This window comes from Zeus faber (assembly GCF_960531495.2).
Source record: "Zeus faber genome assembly, chromosome: 14".
Lineage (NCBI taxonomy): Eukaryota > Metazoa > Chordata > Actinopteri > Zeiformes > Zeidae > Zeus > Zeus faber.
In genome coordinates, this window is record NC_137200.1 from 11319543 (window position 1) to 11342083 (window position 22541).

Consider the following 22541-nt stretch of genomic DNA (forward strand, 5'->3'; position numbering starts at 1 on the left):
TTGATTGACTCTACATTTTGTTGTGTTGTCCGCACTTTATAACTCCTAAATAATTCCACTTTTATGAAACATGTGTATTCCTACTGTTAAATAAAAGCCTTTTTATAAACAAAAGTTGTTGTGTGTCGATAATGCTGTTCAACATTCCCTCAAAACACAAGAACAATGCAGAGATTGCCCCATTCAGCAGGGTGTCAAGTAGCCATGTGAGAAGTAGCTAGGCTTTGTTGGTCCTCCAAACAATTTCATTCTGGGAGCTGGCTGAATAAAGCAAAGTGTGGGGGAAACTTTGAAGTTGATTATCACAGAATCACAGTTTGCCACACCCTTGTCGTTAACAAGTCATAGCTTTAAAATGAGTTGCTTCATTTGCACAAGTGACACTTTGTTTTGAAGCTCAGATTCTTGCCTTTCAAATGTTGCAAAAAAAAAGTCAAAAGCCACCAAATGTACCTTAAGTCTGTGGTGGGTCACATATGTGGCGTATTGTGTAGCAATGTTGATATTTTGATTTAAAAAAATAAGAATGTACTGGCTCAGCAGAGCAGGGAGGCCCCAGACTAATCATATGGAGTGATTTAAATTGGGACCTTTGCTGGGGAGGATATTTGTGTGGACTGGACCTCTTTGAACTTTAACTGAATATCCCTGTACTAGTCGCTCAGTAGCAATGAGGCAGATTGAGTGTGGTTTCATGGTTCTATTTCACGGTGAATGGTTGTTTCAACTTGCGTCATCACTTTTTACAAAGTATAGTTTTAACCAGAGCTTGAAATGTTCAATTTTTGGTTACCAAAAATAGTTATTGGTCAAAAATGCATGAGAGTGAATATACGCCTGTTCCGTATTAGACCTCTGTTAGTGAAATCAACCAATCCTCTCCTCCAAAGGTCTGTAATTTTAGCACTGTATCCACGAGAGTACTATATATTTTGAACAGCCTCTCAACTTTAACGTCCTCACTTAAATGTGTTACCGTTTGCAGCTAACGGATTGGAAGGTCGCAGAAAAGTCAACTTTTCCTTGGAAAAACAAAAACGTTATCTGTACATCTGTACCCCCACTATGGTTTTCAACGACTCAGGAGACACAGAGCTGATGTGGCGCACCCAACTAGGCCAAGAAAAGATAGAACATTAGTTAATTTGCCCTGTTTTTTTCCGGTTCTCCCGGGAAAAAAAAACTAAAAACGGACTAAGGTACATCATTCATCCCCTTTGATGTCTTCAGATGACTGGGCTTAGCACCGCGTCTCTTGCGCCAGATGCGGTGCTTTGATCCCACGGGCGAGATGGTCGAGACTCGCGTGGCGAATTTCTTCCGTCTGATACAAGCAGCGTGACTGGCTTATACCTACTTAAGGACACGGGAAGTGTGTGTGTGTGTGGAGGGGGGGGGGGGGGGGGGGGGGGGGGGGGATTCTCCAGTCTCCTGTTTGGTCAATCATATATTTGTGTTGCAAAAAGCGTAGCAAGTGTACAACAATGTTGACTAATGAACCCGCAATGTGTGTTCACTTGAAAATAAATCTCTTTTTTTTCTTCCTCTCGTAGCTCTGCCCATATTTTAACAAGCCGGCTGTGCAACATCAAAGTTGAAAAGCCTCAGGCTGTTCCCTGATCACTTGCGCTGTTTGTTTTTTCTCAAACGAGAGAGAAAACAGCATAACAGCATTATTGTTAGCCAATGCTGACACTTTTAGCAGCTTTATTATGTGTGGTGGTGGTGGTGGGGGCGACAGGATTAAGACCTAGTGGGTTCGTGCTGGTGTGTGGGGCTATTTTAACACTGTGTACGAGCGTCAGGCACTGCAGCGATTCATAATGGAATAGAAATCCCATAAAGTCAGTCGTAAGAGGAACGATTTTCATTTCCTTGGAGGAGAGGACAAGTCATTTTTACGCAGGCAGACATTGTTTTTGTGATGAAAAAGATTTTCATCCTGCTGCGTCCTGCTTACTGCTGTTTACAGTTACAGGGTGAAAAAGGCGTGAGGAAAAGGGGGAGACTATAGACATGCAGGAAATGTTAACACCAAGCCCCTTTCACACATGCTGTCTATCCCTGAAATGTTCCGGAACCGTTTCTACATGGGGTCATGTATGAATGGGAGCAGGGCTCGATATTCCGGGTTCTGTACCGGCAATTTCCCACCTCAAGACCTGGTAACATTTTTGGTAAAATGGTTGTGATTGGAAGCAGTAACATTGCCGAACAAGCAGGCGAAGTAGGGATGGAGGCGAATCCCAATACAATACAAATACAAATAGTGCGTTTTTATTTTGTACAATTTTTTTTTTAAGTTTGTTTTTGGGAAGAAAAAAAAACCTTTGGAAAAATGGCGAGTCTGATCGGAACAGTGGAGCCCAGCCGCAAAGACTATAAACTGAAACACGTCCAGTCTCTATAGAGAAAATTGTTTTTATTCTTAAATTTTATACTGGTACACATCTGGTACCTATACAGGCATTATCACTGCATGTGTGAAAAGGCGCAAGACGGAAATGTTCCAAAATGTACCTGCATGTGTCAATAGTAAAATCACTAGCGGTGCCAGAAATTTTATCATAGGTAATATGGCCATGGCCGAGAAGTTTGACATTGGATAATAATTAAGTGGTCATCAGTAAGTTTATCTTGTTAAAAAAAAATCCCCTATTTGATGTTGAGCTGGAACTAATTATGAAACACCCATTCAATGTATTTGCATTATGCATGTACTGCACTAAATACGGGCACGCACAAGTAAGTAGCAAACGGAAGCAGCTGCCGCGAATTTGATAAACCAGCGTAGCGAGTTGTGGTCTGTAAAATGTCAGTGTGGATGAACATTCACAAAAAAGAACAGCACCATTGAATTAAAAATATCCCCACCACCTCAACTCACCTCAAAAAAAAATCAATGATCAGAAGAAGGCATAGATTTGAAAGAATCGTTTGGACACATGGACAAAAAAGACGGTAACAAAGTTGCGTCTTTGAATGGAATTCCCGGACTCCTAACACAGATCTTATGGATAGTAGCTTTAAAGTAGTAATCATGAATTTTAAATCCTTATATTCCATGTAAAAGTCCTGTGACAGAGCCCCTTTATTATAGATTGGATAGCTTCAGGTTATTATTAATTATATATATAATAACTTCTGTTGCACTGTTGCACAAGAAATTATGCAATGTTTTCAAGAGAGGGGCCACTAACACATTTTACAGGAAAAATCATTTACCATCTCCGATTTATCAATTTCAGTCGGTACCATAGAGGGAGCAATTGGGGCGCAGAGCTATTTTCAATAGCGTGCTATTCATAAAATGCCCACCCCTAATGATGCCACTGCACTGTGGGCTTAGGGTTATGGGGGTGCTGTAAGATTGTGATGTCAAAATGTGACTTGGACTGACCAATAGCATTGATAACAACACTTACTGTGAATGTACAGGAAAAAGAATGATAAGCTGAACAACAACAGCACTGTAGTCTTGTATCTGGTATTAGAGTGAGCTTAAAAAAAAACTATTTTCAAAAGGATTGCATTTTCATTTTTTTATTTGTATATATCTCTTGTTAAACAGAAAAAAAGATCAAACTGATTGAAAGATCAAACTGATTGCAGGAATGAATAAACCAATAGAGCTTTCATAGTTTGAACATACAATTTCTGTAAATGACAGTGGGTCATACAACAGATGTTAATGTGTTGATTAAAAGGCCCCCAGCAGAAAGACGATGATGTACATACACATCCCTCTGCCTATTGACCCCTGAGGAGGCACACTTGTGTGGCTGTTTTCACAGCCAAACTAATGCAATGATGGCATTAAACACACACAAACACACAAATACATATATATATATATATCTATACTCACACATATATATACACACGTGTGTGTGTGTGTGTGTGTGTGTGTGTGTGTGTGTGTGTGTGTGTGTTTTACAGGGCTCTGGTGCATTTGATTTTGTCCGTCTACAAGGTCCAATTTTCAAAGAAGCGCAATAACCACTCTCATTGCTTTTATTCCGTGTTGATGCCTTTCTCTTTCTCCTTCTGTCTGTTCTCATTACAAACAGTATTATCTCCATAAAAGAGAAAAACACATAAATGGAATTTCTCTACCCACGTTGTGAACAAAAAAGTTGCTATCCATGAGTTTTGTCATCTGAACATCCGATAAATCTTGCGCACAAATGCAGTGTGATTTGAATGTTTTCTTAAATATCCCCGTGGCCATGTGGAAAAACACATGGGCAAATGGGGGATGCATTCTGAGGTGTCAGCGGGTGTCAGATAAGGAATGCAGAATGTGCGATGCCCAAGGAAAGCTGCGCAGAGCGCGCGGGGCATGTGTAATTAGAGTATAGCCAAAATAGAGATTAAGCCTAAACAAGATTAATTTGAGCTCCAGATCGCTATGGTAACAGGCCCACCAGTGCATGCCCACATCCATGCACAAAGCAGCACATGGGGGGGGCTGATGGAGTGTGCCCAATTTCACAATTAGACTCCAAGAACAGGAGCAATTTCAATTTTTCACACACAGGGAAATAAATATATACAAACAAGCAATAGAATAAAAGGCAACAAACGGTGCTTGACTGTGGTCAATTGTCACCATTCCATTTCATAAATTTTATTCAACGAGCTGCTGGAGAGTAAGCGTCACCACTTCATGATGTAATCTATCTCCTGCGCTCAGTCCCCACTAGATAGAAAGTCATGTAATGAACAACATTGTAAATGCACTTTGTGTGCAGTGTTTGTCAAGACGTGAGCTCCTTTCTTACTTCTGAAAACAGGATCCCCCCAGGGTTGCGTCCTCAGCCCCCTACTGTACTCCCTGTACACACACGACTGTGTGGCCAGGTCCAGCTCCAACACCATCATCAAGTTTGCTGACGACACCGTGGTCGTGGGCCTGATCACCGACTGCGATGAGAAGGCCTACCGCGAGGAGGTGGCTGACCTGTCACTCTGGTGCCAGGACAACAGCCTCCACCTGAACGTCAGCAAAACCAAGGAGCTGATTGTGGACTTTAGGCGTGGATCACAATCGAGGACGCACGCGCCCTTGTGGATTAATGGGACTTCTGTCGATAGGGTGAGCAGCTTCAGATATCTGGGAGTCCACATCACAGAGGACTTAACATGGACTGTTCACACAGACACTCTGGTGAGAAAGGCGAGGCAGCGTCTCTACCACCTCAGGCAGCTGAGGAAATTCCGGGTCTCGGTGAGGATCCTCAAGTCCTTCTACTCTGGAGCAGTGGAGAGCATCCTGACAGGCAACATCACTGCCTGGTTTGGGAACTGTACTGCCCAGGACAGGCGGGCCCTGCAGAGGGTGGTGTGTTCAGCTGAACGTACCACTGGAACTACCCTCCCCCCCTTGCAGGAGCTATACACCAGGAGGTGTAGTAGCAGAGTCCGTAGGATCATGAAGGATCCTCATCACCCCAACAACGGACTGTTTCAGCTGCTGCGGTCAGGCAAGCGCCTCCGCAGTCACGCAGCGAGAACAGAGAGACTGAGACGGAGTTTCTTCCCTCAAGCCATCAGAACTGTCAACGCTGACCTCACCAGGGGTCCTAACTGAGCCATGCACTAGGCTCCACTACCTACTGTACTGTATGTAGCATACTGTACCGCATACTGTATCACTGTTCAGGGTTGTTCGTGATGCCGTATTGCTGCGCCGTACTGTTGTATACTGTGCTGTATTATCCCAAACACTACCTCACACTATTCACATTCACATGCCACTTTAATTCACATGCCACTTTAAATGCACATATCTGTATATACATAGGCATATTCCTTCAACCTATTCCATTTTATTTCAATTTATTTTTTATTGTATTTTATTCTATATATTTTTTATCTTTTTCTATAAGTATTCCACTTACTGTATTACGTTTTAGGAGTCAGTTAGTCGGTCTATTAGAAAGGAATTTTCTACTTTTTATTTTATTTTATTTTTGTACTTTTTCCTAGGACTTCTTGTGTGCTATCACCGGGTGCGTTGCATTACATTTCACTGCATATATGTATGGAAGTATGTATATGTATGTGACAAATAAAAATCTTGAATCTTGAATCTTGAATCTTGAAAAAGGGAAGTAAGAGACAATAAACAGAAAGTTGTATCTCCCTCCTATTGACAATCTTCATTGTCACTTTCGGCTTCCGGCTGTCACGTCAGTACAATACTTCATTGATTAGTTTCCCAACTTTAACTGATAACGTTACCTGATTTTGGCTTACGGATTTCGGATTGTTCGCACTGTGATATCCTTACTATCTTTTGGCTTTGACACCCGCCTGAACTGTTTTTCAGATTCTTTAACATGGACTTTGGCTTGGCTCGCGCTCGGCAAGCGCTAGTTAGCCTGTAGCTATGCATATTGCTAACTATGCTGGCACCAATGCCTACAACCTCGGACTGTGAAAACTGTTTGTGCCTGGTCGACAGACTCAGCGCTTCAACCCCAGCAATCTAACCCCTGATATTTATTGAAGGTAATAGATTCCATCAGCAGCCTCTCCCCATGTCATCTTACTCAGGCCTCACCAGAGACGTGTGAGGAGTTTTAAAACTTTTTTGCAAATAAAGCTGAGAATATAAGGTAGCAAATTATACCCCCTGACCAAGTTTTACATGGAAGTTGGGACATTGACAGTTATTTTACCAATTTTTAAACTGCGTCCCTATCATTTTTACTTGAATCTCTATCTTACATGAAATCAACTACGTGCAGCCTTGATATTATCGCCACCACATTTCTTAAAGCGGTGATTCACACAATTGGACCCAGTTTGTTTTCGAAAATAAATAGCTACTTGAGAATTTTTCCTTCTGCTTTTAAACAGGCTGTGGTCCATCCTCTTTCAAGGAAACCAAACCTTGATCCCTCTGTTCTTAACAATTTTAGGTCCATTACCAAACTTCCATTTCCTTCAAAGGTTTTAGAGAAGGTGGTATCAATCCAGCTTTTGGCTTTTATGCGTCATTATAACATCTTTGAGAAATTCCAGTCTGGTTGTAGAGCTTTACATTGTATACGAACTGCCCTCCTCTAAGTAACCAATGATATTCTTCTGACAGCTGACAGGGGGGAAAGTGCAATCTTAATTCCGTCTTAACACCTGGGTTGGCTTCAAGGACACTGCATTTGGTTGGTTTTGTTCATACCTTTTAGAAAGAACCTTTGTGGTCTCCATAGGGAACTACAGGTACTCCTCACATTAACGACCTACCTGTTTAACGGCCGTTCAGACTTTCGATCAGCCCTCCGACCAGTGTGTATTGTGCACTGCATGAAGTCGGTTGCCAGAAACTTGGGAGTACTATTTGACTCTGACCTTAACTTTGAATAACAAATTAAAAACATTCTCCAGTCCTGCTTCCTTCAACTGAGAACCATTTCAAGAATCAAACCAATACTATCACACAGCAACCTGGAAAAAGATATCCACGCCCCACGACTTCTGTAACTCATTGTAACTGTAACCCATTTTTATAGATCTGCTTTTATGTGATTTATCTATTTATTTATTTATTTGTTTGTTTGTTTATTATTTATTTATTTATTTATTCATTTATTTATGTATTTATATGTTTATATGTTTACCTTTTTATTTCAATTAGTTATTATCATATTTTATCAATTGATTTATTTTTTGACTCTTTATCCGCTTTTACAATTTAATGAATGACTTTAATTCATGTTTAAATTCATGATTTGAACACTCTCCCTTATTTAATCTGTCAAAGCACTTTGTAAACTGTGGTTTTAAAGATGCTATATAAATAAAGCTATTATTTTTATATTTATATTTATATTCTGTTACAGGATTTCCATGCATTGTTCTGTGTTAACAGGACGCCATGCTCTGTGTTGTGGTGTAAAGGAGCTACTGCATGATGCAGCTTCACCATTAAAGAGTGACCAGTAGCAGCCGTGGTCTGAATCGCTCTTTTGCAACTTGGACCAACATGGAACACAATGCAGAGAATATATATGTTATATATGTCTGCGACCAGACAAGACATTTATTAAATACACACCCGTCACAATAATGCCGTGACCTATCAAGGATTGGTCTGACGACATCCACTCATTCGTGTGGGAGGCTGCAGATACTCACTTTTGTTGGACAGAGGTACTCAGTTGGACTTTGTCATAGATTGCCATATAAGAGACTTGTTTACAAGACATTTGGTTATTGATCGATGTGCTCATTTACTGTTTGATTACTGTTCAGTCAAAATCTATTTTTTTAATGATTTTGATTTAATTGTTCGAATGCTAATTTCACTGTGTAGACTGACACAGTGACAACATGGCAGAGTGTTTTACCAATTTGGTTAGAGGCAAGGGCGATGATGCTGATCAGAACTCTTGGAACTTGGAAGTTTTCCAGGGGCTACACACTGCCTCCTTGCACCAGCGACCTGATACTTCACCTGGTCCCTGTCCAACTGTCCGGGCCAGTTGAAACTCTGTCATTATTGGGCTTAGGCAAGGTCGACATACAGTAGATTCATTTAAAATCAATCCACCAGACCAGTGTCTGCGATTGATTCGGGTTCAACATGCTTGAAGGACTCACACCCCACATTCCACAATTTTAACTTCAATTGCCAACAGCACATGTTGAACACTGAGGTTTCCTGGGTGGGCGGCCGGCGACTGGGTGGGCCCCCTGCCGGCTGGGTTCAGGTCCCAGCAGCTTGCCTCTGGTTCCGGGTGGTTTCTGGTGTGCTGCAACCCAGCAGGGCTGCGGACAGCGCCTCTGGGTGCCTACCATGGCCCCTTGGAGAGTGGTGGCTATCATCACTGAGTGTGGGCAAGTGAGGAAGGACCTGGGAAGATCCACGCAGTTGCTGAATAGCCAGTTCCCTCCACCCACAAGAGGCTGTAGCAGTTCCAGGGATTTGCCAACTTCTACCAGTGTTTTATTAGGGACTACAGCTGAGTTGCAGCGCCTCTCACCAGGCTCAACTCTTCTCCAATGGGGGCACAACTCACGGTTTTCATGTCATCCCAGTGTGGGACGGACACTCTCCCTTCTAAGAAGAAGCTTCTGGTGGCCCTCTATGGCTACGGACACCCGGAAGTTTGCCCTGCCGTGAGCCATCTGCACCTGGAATAAGGCATCGCAGGCTGCTAATCCCCAGCCGCCCCTGGTCACACATCACCCCGGACTTTGTTACCGGCTTGACTCCCTCCTTGGACAACATAGTAATCTTGACGGTGGTCGCCGTTTTCTAAGGCGGCTCACTTTGTCGCATTGCCCAAACTTCCCTCCATCCGGGAGACCGCCCGACCTCATGGTCCACCATGTCTTCCACCTGCACGGTCTCCCGGTGGATATTGTCTCCGACCATGGCCCCCAGTTAAGTTCCCAGGTTTTGAAGGCGTTCTGTAAGGCCTTGGGAGCCCCGGTCAGGCTCTCTTCCACCTTCCACCCTGTCCTCCCCTTGTCTACAGTAAACCTCCCTCGTGCCAGCCTGCCTGCCTGCCTGCCTACGCCTCTCTATTAGCCTGTCCACATTCCCAGCCCTGTGGCCTCAGCCTACCCGCCCCGACCCCCAAATGACCCACCTGCCATCTCTCGATGAGGGGCCTTTTCGTGTGGAGTTTGCATGTTCTCCCTGTGCTCACATGGGGTTTCCTCCATATAACATATAAGAACCCCCACTAACAAATAACATGCCCAAGAAACATCAGTCTTTGACTAACAGGTGTCCTGCGCTGAGCACACTCAGCTACATGCTAGGGGCATGCGGCGGGATAGGCCTTGTCACTGGTGGCGGTGGGGCTGGCCTCACCCTCGCACGGGCCGTTGGTGGGCATGGGGGCTCCACCAGCTCGTGGGGGGGTTGGTTCAGGCAGGGTGTCGGTCTGTTGGCACAGCACCTGCGGTCCTTACAAGGCGTCCGTGGCCTGCGGCTTGTGCCTGCACATGGGAGTGGGTTGTATGTGTTCACCTCACCTCACCTCGGCCCATGCAGGGTCTCCTCGCATTCTCTGGTACTGACCTATGCTCCTCAGGGTTGGGCCTCCAGCTTCCCTGGGGGCTGGGGGGTCTTCTGTGGCTGCAGGGCAGGGTGCTCTGGGCTTTCCTGCGCTCGTGCATTCTCTATACGTCCGCTAGACTCAGGCTTCGGGGCGGGACTCAGGCTTTGGGACCTTTTCCACTGCTTGATGGCGCTACGACATAATACCGACCTCATACACCAGAATCAATTGGGACAAGTCCCGTACACTCACCGGTGGACACATCACACATCACATCACATGCACACGCACACACACGCACACACACACACACACACACACACACACACACACACACACACACACACACACACACACACACACACACATATACATACAAGCGGCTCATCACAGGCGCACACATAGCACCAGCCCATGGTTTGAAGACACCCCCAACACCCTCCTGGTTACATCCCTCTCCTTTCCTTCCTCATTTACTGCCATAATTGGTGGAAGTTCTGTGTAACAAAAAACTGTGCTCTCCTCATCCCACAGGTCGTCCACAGGACAGCGTTGTCGCAAGCAGTTCTTGATGATTGCATGCCCAGCATGCTCACAGCACAGGTTAAAAAAGAATAATGATAACAAATAAATAATGTGGCAGTTTCTCCTACCACGCGCTGAGCATATAGACATGCTCCATGACACAGGCTCCTCTCCTGAGTGTGTGTGGGAATGGAGCTTTTACCTATTGCTCGTTAGACCAATCAACGAGCAACAGGTATGCAGCCACTCTGATCCCAATGTCCCAGATCCAGGTCAGGTATGGCTGCTCAAACATCCCCATCCCCAACACCATATACCCCGACACCAAACTGTACAACAATAATGAGAAAAAAAGCCTAAAACAGACTCGGAAACAGGGTTGCTATACCTGAAAATGACAGATTCTGCCGCAGGGTTCCTATACCTTAAAATAATAAAACACCGGACTCTGAAACAGGGTTCCCATACCTTTAACCAATAAATGCCCAAAAAAAGAATTAACCGGTACCCTTCCAGGGGACCTGGTCCCCAGAACAGTAGGGTTGACCAGCCTCTTTCCCCCAGGGTGACAACAGACTGCCTCCCCTCCCTTCTGGAGTGTGGGGCCTCGGCTGCTGTGCTGGCTGGTGAAGGTGTGGCCGGACTTGGCTGTTGCGGGGCTGCTTAAAGGGGTTGCCTGGCTACTGGGTGCTGGATGGTCCCAGCAGTGACCATGCTGGGTGGAGGAGCTAGCTGCAGGCAGTTACCTGTGGTGGTTGCTGCGACTCCTTCGCCCCCGGTCCTCCGTCAGACACCCTGGATGCTGCTGCTGACAGTCGGGAGATGGTTGGTGCTGGGGCCACCCGTTGACCCGCTGGTGGCTCCAGGGCGTCTTCGGACGGCCCCCTTGTGTCCCTTCCCTGTGCCGGAGAGTCCCTGTACAAGTGCAAGTGTGGCAGTTTCTCCTACCATGCGCCACCCTAGTGGCGTGTTCAGTGACCTCAGGCACAGAGACACAGAAGACAGGGTTGTAGACACCAGTTTATTTTAGAGAGTGGGCCAGTTGGAATTAGACCAGAACAGATGGACATGTGCCATGACAAGGGCTCCTCTCCTGAGTGTGTGTGGGTATGGGGCGTTTACCTGTTGCTCATTAGACCAACCAACGAGCAACAGGTATGCAGCCACTCTGATCCCAATTACCCAGATCCAGGTCAGCTGTGGCTGCTTAAACCACCCCATCCCCACAACACAATAAATTAATAAATAAATTAAATAAAATCAGCGACACATTTCTGAGCTTGTCCAGCTGCTGAGTATGAGTCATGACATATTTTCAAAAGACCCCCTAGATTGGATTGAAATTAAGGAGTACATGCACCGTATTCGACTCACTCATGATTGCCCCTTCTGCCTGCCGTACAGGAGGGTTCCCCCAGCACACTATCAAAACCTGGGGCAAGTTCTCGATGACATGGCGGAAAAATTGATCATCAGGAAATCTATCTACGAGTAGTCTATGAGGCCAAAATTGAATTGGTGTGCCTGAATTTCTGGTCAGCAGAAGACAGCAAGTAGCAGTTCGCTGATGTCCTTTTGGTCACAGACCATTACACAAAACTCACCCATGCCTTCCCTTGTGCCAACCAGACATGAACGATTCAATCGCACCTTGGTAATTATGCTTTGTACCCTTCCCCTCAGGGCAAAACACCACAGCAGATTCAGTCATTCATATCTGCTTATAACGCCACTGTTCATGAGACTATCTGGGTCACGGCACCATTGTAACAGGTGTGTATTTAATAAAAGTCTCGTCTGGTCGCACACCCGTTAACATATAAGTTCTCTGTTCTCTGTTGGTCCATGTTGCAAAAGAAGGATTCCGACCACAAAAAATGAAAAAAACAGGCAGTAGCTCCTTTACACCACAACACGGGGCATCACGTCTCGTGTTAACGCAGAAAAATGCATGGAAACCCAGTAGCAGAAGGGAGTTCATGTCTTGACAAACACGTTTGTCAACATAAAAAGTGCATTTACAATGTTGTTCATTACATGACTATTTAACTGCATGCTCACAAAATTAAAAGCAAACTTAAGGCACCATATTTAACCATCATACACCAAATACATACATACAAATGATAAACTTTTCTGTCATTACGACACAGAACAGTGCAGACTTTCTCTCGGTCTGGTTTGGACTGAGAGAAGCAGATAGATGACATGATGAAGGCCTGACTCTTACATTTAAAGGAGCTGTGCAGGCTTTTCTCAATATTTACCCATGTTTTTTAACACTAAATGGATTATAAAAAACACAAATTAGTAATTTCACATTTGTGACCCACTGCAGCTAAACCCACCTCACGCATTTCTACAATTTCCAGGACCTGAAAATAAGTTGAAAAAACCTTTCTTGAAAGAAAATTGGATTTTTCCTGATTTGTGTTCCTTGGTGGTTTTTTTTTTAAATCTCTCAATGTATTTTCGAAACCGAGTTTGTTTATAAATAGTAGAAAAATGTTTAAATGTTAAATATTCCCATTAGATTACATGGGGAAATGCAGTTCACTTACCGAGACGCTGAATAGCACTGAACAACGCCGATCGATCGTTTCCTTTTAAGCGGCAGTCCAGGTGAAGATCATTCATGTGATGTGAAGTGATGTGTGTGTGTGATGTGACCGTTTTGATAGTGTTGTTATGGATTATGAGAAGCGGGTGGAGGAAGATCTAAATCATATCGCGGACCTTAATCTGACCAGTGCAATAGATCCAAGTCAGTTCAAGCAGTGCGTACTGGACTTCATTTTCCGCAATGATAGCGATAGCTCCAACAGCGACGCAGAAAACGATGGCGACGCTGAATCTGATATGATCCCGGACTTGGAGAATATTTCAAACAGCGGTTTTCAACCTGAATGTGACAATGAAACTGAATATTTTAAAGAATCACCAGAGGAGACCGACGATACACCTGTTGTTGTTACAACGGAAGAAGTTGATAACGTGATGAAGTCTGTTGAGGTTGGTCATTTTCAGATTTCAGATTCTCCAAGACTCATAATATTGATAGACTCTACATTTTGCTGTGTTTTCCGTACTTTTAAACTCTAAACTCTAAAATAATTCAACTTTTATAAAACATGTATATTCTTACTGTTAAATATAAGCTTTTTTAAAAACAAAAATAGTTGTGTTGTTGACGCTGTTCAACGCTGTTCGTGATTGGCCCATTCAGCATTATGTTAAGTAGCCATGAGGCTTTGTTTGTCCGCAAACCCCATTTGCATTCTGGGAGCTGGCTGAATGAACCTGGTGTGGGTAAAACTTTGGAGGTGATTATCTCAGAATCACAGTTTGCCACACCCTTGTCATTTACAAGTCATAGTTTTAAAAATATTTGCTTGATTTGCACAAGTGACACCTTGTTTGGAAGCTCTGATTCTCCACTTTCAAATGAAAAAGAAAACGTTGAAAGCTGCCAAATAACCCTAAAGTATGCGATGGGTCACATCATGAAATAATAATTTTCCCTGAATTACGCAGACACATGTATGGCTTTTCTTGTCTTCAATAATCGACAGCATTATTTATAGGTAGAGCTTGGCACAGGCTATAAATAGTGAACAACATACTTGATAATTAATTACCGCAAGGATATGCCCCCTACATCCAGTTCCCACTCACTACACACCATGCTTGCTAAACACCCAGCCCTGAGCAACATCACACCTTGCTCTCAAATCTCTGTTGTGATAAATCTAAATTATTATCCGTAAGAAAATGTTTTCTACCTAGAAGTCATTCATGCTTATATACCATGTAAACACCCCAGCCTGTGATACATTTTAACAATGTGAATGCAAAAAAATGTACAATCACATGAGGAAAAGAAAAAATCCCTTTGAATGAACGGGCTGAAAGTCTTGTGGTATGAATTGTGTGACATTTTAGCCATGCAGGCGCTAATCTTTCCCTGTGGTCTTCGGCATGATTTTTTTCAGCAAATGTGTAAATAATTACAGAGGCCCTGTGTGAACTGACAATCCTTCCCCACTGTGATCTTGATCCTACTTCCCCATTCCAGTGCATCCATTGTTGCTTGCCCAGCGAACCACTGACACAACATGCACATGTGTGTGTGCTTGTGGATGAGAGAGAGAGAGAGGGCGAGAGAGGGCGAGAGAGAGAGAGAGAGAGAGAGAGAGAGAGAGAGAGAGACAAAAGAGAGGAAGAGAGTGTGTGTGTTAGAGCGAGACACAATAGGAGAAGAAGAGACAAAGAAAGAGACAAAGAAAACCGTGTTCCAGTTTTTGAAGCGCTGATTATCACCCTGCGCTTAGCGTCCCCTCAATTACCAGCGTGAATTGCTGTTTTTGTTGAAATACTCACGTCAAAAACTCAAATGTATCCCGATAATCCTGCTACGGATAATATATGGGGAGTGGAACCAAGGAGAGTCCCGTTGCATCCAATGCCTGTATTCAAAGTGACCTGTGAATGCTTCCTGCCTTGCTGTGGAAGGTCCTCTCCCTGCATTTGTCGAACAAATTAAAAGCCTATTTTAATGTAATCTGAAAAGAAATTGATCTTGTGCAAAGCCTGCTGGATCCCATTCTTCAGAGCGCCCCAGTTCTCCCCAGTGGAGCGGGCGCCATTTGAATCATCTTTGTAGCCAGGCATGCCTACAAGTTTCTCGACAGATGTCCTGTCCAACATATCTCAACAGTATATCTCAAGTGTTAACAGCTTGAGCTTAAATTTTAGTTAAATTATGACAGAGCCACTGTTAAAACGTTATAAGAATGCGAAAGAGGGGATGGGGAGAATAACGAGTCCTCTACTTATTTCATAATGAATAGACACTACAATACAGAGCTTGCTCCATATTGAATAGACACTACAGAACTTGCGTTGAGAAAAACAAAAAACGATTAATGTTAGTGAAGATCGGCTCTTTTTGGAAATTCAGCTCTTTACTAGTAACTTGGTAAAAATTGTTGTTCAATTTGTCCGACTCTTCGTTTGTTTAATGGAGTTGGTGTTACGAGGGTGAGTCGGTTTGGCTCTTTTCAGTTATGAATGGAATTCCCAGATGAATCATTTATTTCTGTCAAAAATGATTTATGAAGGAGGAATGCAAAGTGTAAATAACTCACTCGGTTTATCGGAACTGCCCGATACACATCTGTTTCCCGCACACACCGATGCCGCCATCATATACATTCCTCAGTAAACAATGTACAATTCATCCAGTTTAGTCTTTGAAGCCTCTACAAAGTCTTTGTTTAAACAAGTTGTTACGGAGACGTTCTCGCGTAGTCAGGAGTGTTTAAAAGTTGCAGTTTGATTGACACCTCGATCGACCAATGAGAGGATGTCTGAGAGGGGGATCATTTGCTCCCTCCCCTTTGATAATGGCATCAAAGATGTCGTTGCTTTCAGGAAGTCTGGGGGTGGGGGATAGGGAGAGGCGGAGTTTGGGACGAGAGGCAGGGTATTGTGTCGTTGAGTAAATTCGGAGACAAGTTGTTTTGGTTCTGTTTCGTGAAATTCTTTCGCCGTTGGTGATAAACCACAGCGCAATTTTCCTTTTGACATGGAAAAAAACATCAAATTTCATGATTAATGAATTAGAGCTTGACTCCTTGCAAGAAGTGCTGTTAATCTGAAATTCGATCCTTCTAATTGAATCCTCCGACGGGCAGAATCTGAATTGGGCCTTTAAATATGCCTTACGGCAAGTCTGCAGTAATTGCTTTCTACATTATCAGGATTTGTAGGAATAAATAAATGGGCTCATAGTCTCCACATCCTTCATTAAAGCATTTGTCCGTTTCTGTGACGTTAGCTACTCCTGCAGCCCCGTGAACACGCATTTCCTTGACTTCCACATAACCCAACTCTATCCTAACTGACCATCTAGTCTTTGTAATTTGTGTTCGAAGCAGCTAACAGCACATGAATACATCATCATTCATAGAGATTTTCTGTCTGGACGGAAACAGGGAGAGTGGGAGGGTATGAGGAATGTAATTCTCTACAAAGCAATGGGTAAAGTCAATCAACATACAAGAGAGAGGGCCATCAAAGGTGTGTGTGTGTGTGTGTGTGTGTGTGTGTGTGTGTGTGTGTGTGTGTGTGTGTGTGTTTGTGTGTGTGTGTGTGTGTGTGTGTGCGCGCGCGTGTGTGTGTCTGAGAGCGAGAGCAAGATGGAGGAGAGAAAGAGAGAGAAGGAGGAGAGAAAGACGAAATGCAATTCTCCAATGAGTGACACTTCAATTAGCTGCCCTGTCCTCGATGGCACTAATAGTCAGAAGGTGAACGATGTGGGGACACGGCAGGTCATTAAAACATCTTTAAAAAATCTCAAGGTTTACTCAAGGCCAGTGATTAAAGATCTGTTCCCTGACAGGGTGCCAGACCTCACTCCCCAAAGAAATAAAGGCAATCTCATTCAAATAACAAAAGGCCAAAGTGATTGTGCACACATAAGGGAAGGAGTGAGGGAAGGAAGGAGGGAGGGAGCGGAAAAAATATAGAAATTAAGTCCCCTCGCTGCCCCTCGCGGTTCGGGTCGTGACGAGTTTATATCGAGGTGAAATGGCGCAGGAAATGGGGTGGAGGAGATTTCTCCGATGCTTCCTCCGTCCCCCGGCAAGTCTAGCCAGGTTTAAATGATCTCTGTACGGAAAATACATATAATAAGTCCACAGGTTTGCCGAAAACGTTTGCAATGTCAAACTTCACAGCTGATCCAGGCCCCTTGTACCTACCTACCTGTGAACGTTGTTTTAATACACTTTCCGAGTTCCGATTTAACCTGCCTTCATATTTAAGTCAGAAGTATCTTTTTCCCATTCAGTCTGAGGATACAATGGATGTCAATGGGGAGCAGAAAACCCCCCAGAAAATAATAATCCTTCACAGTGACCACAGCGACCAGAAAAAGTGAGTGGCAGTAAATGCACTTCAAACACGTACCGTCAAATGTTATACAAAACATTTATATTGCTTTAAATGAAACTTCATTCACTTCAACTTTCAGGAAACAGATCAATCCCATCCTGTAAAATTCATGGTGGAATGCTCTTCACACTAACATAATAATACTAACATAACATAAATAACACGCAATACTAATAATAATAACATAATACTCCAGCATCTGGCTGGTGCTTATCTTGCTTGTGTTGCTTCAGCATATTAATAAAGCTTCAAATAAAAGAAAGGCTATATTTATTTTCAAAGCTGCACTCCAAGTTAAAATATCAATCTACTTATTAAGTCTCAAAAGACAGAATAATTACCTATCGATCAATTACCTATCGATACTAACCCAAGCCCTGTTGTCTTAGGATTGGACTTCCACAGAAATATTGCCAGATCAATGGTACTTCTAACCGGGGGAAGGAAATTGTTAGGACAACAAAGAGTAAAAATAAAAAATAAAAACAGCCCCAGAGTGATATTTTCCAAAGAGCATAAATCTGACTGGGAACCAAAGCAGCTCCTATTGTGGCAGAACTTAGCCATAACCCTGAAAATCAATAAGCGCTTCATGAACCTCTTAGCGTTTCATCATTCACTGTGTCGATTCTCGGAGAGAAAAAAAAGCGTAAGAATAGCAACGGAGGTAAACTTTTCAAAGGGGCCGCCTGCGTAATGTCTCCTCCTCTAGACTTCACACTCTCGCGCTTGTCACTCCAGGTTGCCCTTATGCCTGTGCACAAACCCCCGATATGCATAAGAAAAAGACACAGCCTCTGTTGTTTGTTCCGCCAGCGCAGCCTGAAGTCAACTTTCATCATTGCTTCCGCGCTCCTCACAGGCAGAGACGCGCTTTCTTCTCGGCGCTTGTTCCTGCCACACCGATGGCCTTTTGGGCGTGTTGGCGCTCTTAATTCCGGCGTTCTCTGTTTTGATATCTCACGAGAGGAAAAACAGAGTTTGTTGCGCTGCGAACATGCGATGAGCGCTGCGTTGAGGACAGAAGATGTCCATGTGGTTGTTGCTTGTTTACGTTGTTGTTTACAGTGGGTTGTCGTAGAGCGGCGGTTCTCAGAAGGGGGTACCGAGACCCGGAGGTATGCAGCAGAGCTTTAGGGGCTACGCGGGAGAAATTGTGTCATAAAGTGATTCCAAATGAATGTTTCTGATACCATGTTCTTCAAAGTCGAAATAGTCCCCAGGGGTTGACCCTTACAGTGTCCCGTTCGTCAGATAAGACGAACTAAATGAACTTGTGGCTGCCCCAATGGTGGTGAAATGAGGACGAAGAAGATTACGAAGTAACATGGAAGTAAAGATTGAACCTTGGTGGTTGTTTTCCTCTTAAAGAGTGATCATTTTGTAGTCCACTTGCAATTTATTCGAGAACCACCCAAGTCCTTCCCAGTTTGGCTGTCATGACATATTTCATATACCCACACCAGGTTTTAAAAGAGGTTTCAGAACGCTTTGCATCGTAAAATAAGTCTTTCTTGGCACACACCGACACCATGTTGCAGTATGACACTCCAGACCGTGTGATTATTTCTGTGTGATCTTCTCACCGCTTCGTGCGAGTTCCATTGGGGTCCGTGACGTGATGTAATGACGTGTGTCGGCACTGCAATCCATCTCTGTCTCCGTGCTGATATTCTGGAGAAAGAAAATGGCCGTTCTTGATGCAACCAACCGGCTCACACCTCCGATTGACATTTTGAAGTCACTGATTCAGAGTTGCTCACGGTTTCCGGCACACGCATGCGCGCACGTGCCCGCGCGCACGCACACATACACACGCACACACACACACGCACACACACACACATATACATTCACATTTTGGCACAAGAGCACAGTATAACAGGGCTGAACATGATGTACTTGCCTCCACTTTCTGAGGTGAAAAAGACAAACAACACACAGACTTGTTTAACATGCAAGACTTGTTGATGTTGAACAGAAAAAAAACCCCTCTGATATTAAACCTTGCTCATCAATTCCAAAAACAGAAAAACCACTTAAATGATTTTTAGGGCATCCACAGGTACACCACACTTTGCGCACAGGAACCTTTTGCAATTCAGAAAAAAAACTAAAACGAATGCATGACACGTCTACATTTTTCCCTTGGAGAAATTCCAGCTACATCTCTGAGGGTTTCATCACCAAGAGGGATGATCTGCTCACATGCAAGGATTTGGAATGAAGACCTCAAAAGTTGCTGTCACATCGATATGGACAGTGATCTACCTCTACAGTTCTCTGCGTCAAACACACTTGGGGCTGCAAAACAACACCAAAAATGTTCTAAATCATGACATACTGTACAGTCTTGGACTGGGATACATTGACAAAATGAAATTTCTGTATATTTTTTGCCGAATACCTCAATAATGATAACTTGATGATATATTGGAGATGACTATTGGTGCTTTCATAAGATATTTACACATAAAGAGTTAGATGAGAATCATTGAGAAACAACCATTAGTAATGCTGCAAATACAACGATGCATCTAGGCACATTGACTGAAACAGTTAGAAAAGGCTATGAGGTTCAGGAAACTTTTTTGTGTGTGGTCCCTGAGAAGGCCAAAATGTTTACCAGTTGTATGTTTCCCTGAAAAAAATATGCACTTAAAGTTTTGCGTAATGTAGTTTGCCAGCAAGGCCTGTGTTTGCAAATTAACTTAAATTAAATGTGTTCACAACTGACTGGGTTGGGTAAGTACCAAGTATGAAAAGTGTCATGAATGCTCCCTGATCTCCTAGTATTTATAGTTGTTTTCAAGTTTTGGTTTTATCTGGTCATTTCCTCATGCCATGTCACTAACTGACATGTAATTTCAGATTTTCCTTCACCTGGTTTCCCCAGCCTGCAGCTCATTCCCTTGTTATTCTCTCAGTTTAAATACCAGTCTACTTTCCTTTGTTCTCTGCCAGATTGTCTCTTGCATTAGGCTGAGCTTTCCCGCTCTACTTCCAATTTCCTGTACCTTCCGTCTGAACCTCTGCCCGATTCCCTGGACACTGATTCTCTGCCGGGTTCCCTGCCGGATAAGTTTGCCTTCTCGGACTGATGTCCTGGTTTTGGACCCCCGCCTGTTTTTTGGGATAAAACTTGTGGACTCTGACCTCTTACCTGATTGTTTTGGTGTCGTGCTTATGGGTTCACATACGTTCTGAGTCAGTAAGCGTAAATTAAAACAGTAACTTTCCTACATGCAAAGCATAATTGCACCAGACCGAGCAGCACTGATACCATTTAATAGGTATAAGTGTTTTTCTTCAACTGAGGCAATTATGCTATTTCCAGTTAATTAATCTGTATTCAGCAGAAACCTGCTCTGGCATTATGTGTTTGAATGGGTGTTAAGAACTTTATTGCAAAATTAAATGGTTTGAAGCCAAAAATAATAATAAATTATAATAAGAAATTGGGCCATTGCTTCTAAGTCTGAAACATTATTGAATACAAATTAATTTCTCTTTTCTTTTCTTTAAATGTGAAAAATACTTTTTAGATACTTGTCTGGAGCTTGGGAAACTCTAAACAGCACAGAAAAAGGGGACCCGAGTAAAAAACCCAAGTAGATTGCTGTCGGTACGACATGTACACGTGTGGATGCTCTGTGCTGTAAACGGGAATGTCACAAAAAACACGAATAAATTGGGAAGAATGAGCGTTAACCTCAAAATGTCAGCTTTTCCAATCATTTTATGTTTTTATAAATCAGTTTTTGAGGAGTACTTTTGACATTTTGAAGAGATTTGAGTGTGTGTGTGTGTGTGTGTGTGTGTGTGTGTGTGTGTGTGTGTGTGTGTGTGTGTGTCTGTGTATCTGTGTGTGTGTGTGAGAGATCTTTAAATTACAAAATAAAGCACTGGCAGTTTCTCTCTGGCCCAGATAGGTGGCAGAATCATTGGTAAAACACTAGATACAAAAGGCAAAGTGGGCGTATGTGTTTGTGTTTGTACAGCGTGTGTGTTTGCGTATGTGTGTGTTTGTGTGTGTGTGTGTGTGTGTGTGTGTGTGTGTGTGTGTGTGTGTGTGTGTGTCTCTCTGTGACTCAAGGAGATATGAAAAAAAGCATGAAAACAGAGAATAAAGCAGCAGAAATTCACAACACTGTAATAAAAGAAAACCTTCCCCAGAGGGAAATTTAAACACACATGCACAGATTGTGAGCGCGAAATCACACACACACACACACACACACACACACACACACACACACACACACACACACACACACACACACACACACACACACACACACACACACACACACACACACACACACACACACACACACACACACACTCACTCTCTCTTGTGTGATTGTAAGATTACATTGGTGGCTCTTGTAATCACAGCCCTGCACAGCAAAAGTGACAGATGTGCCAATAATTGTTGGTTTACTCGTACCGTGCATGATGGAATGCACCCAAATCATTCAGTAGCATTCACTTGATTAGAAAGTGTGCATTATAATCACAACAAAAACAAACATATTGGCGCTGATGAATCCCTCCTCAGCACCATTGGTAAAAACTACCAAAATGAGTTTGAGGCCCTGGTGTATCAGTTGAGTTCCACAGCTGAACTCTAATAAGTCGCCTTTTGATCCGAGGCCGTTCATCTTACATATTATCGTTCATCCCTTCCTCTGGATTCCAGACAAATTTACTCTACATCTTAATCATTCCATATTATTCCAATTTCAACAAATGATGTGTAGCTTCTGTCAGACAACTTGACAGCGCCACACGCTCCCACTAGCATAATGGGCCGGCCTATTAAAGAAGCTGTTCCCTCCTGCCCTGCTTGCTTTGCTGCCTGTTTGCTTGCTGCTCCCCCTCCACCTCCCCTGCATCCACCTGTTAGGCTCTATTCTTCCATCCAGTGGGGGCATTCGACCTCATCGCTTCGACATTTCTAGCTCACTCTCAAGTATGCCTGTGTTTGCTGTACAGACCTCGCCAGGAGTGATGAGAGGTGGAGCCCGATGCATT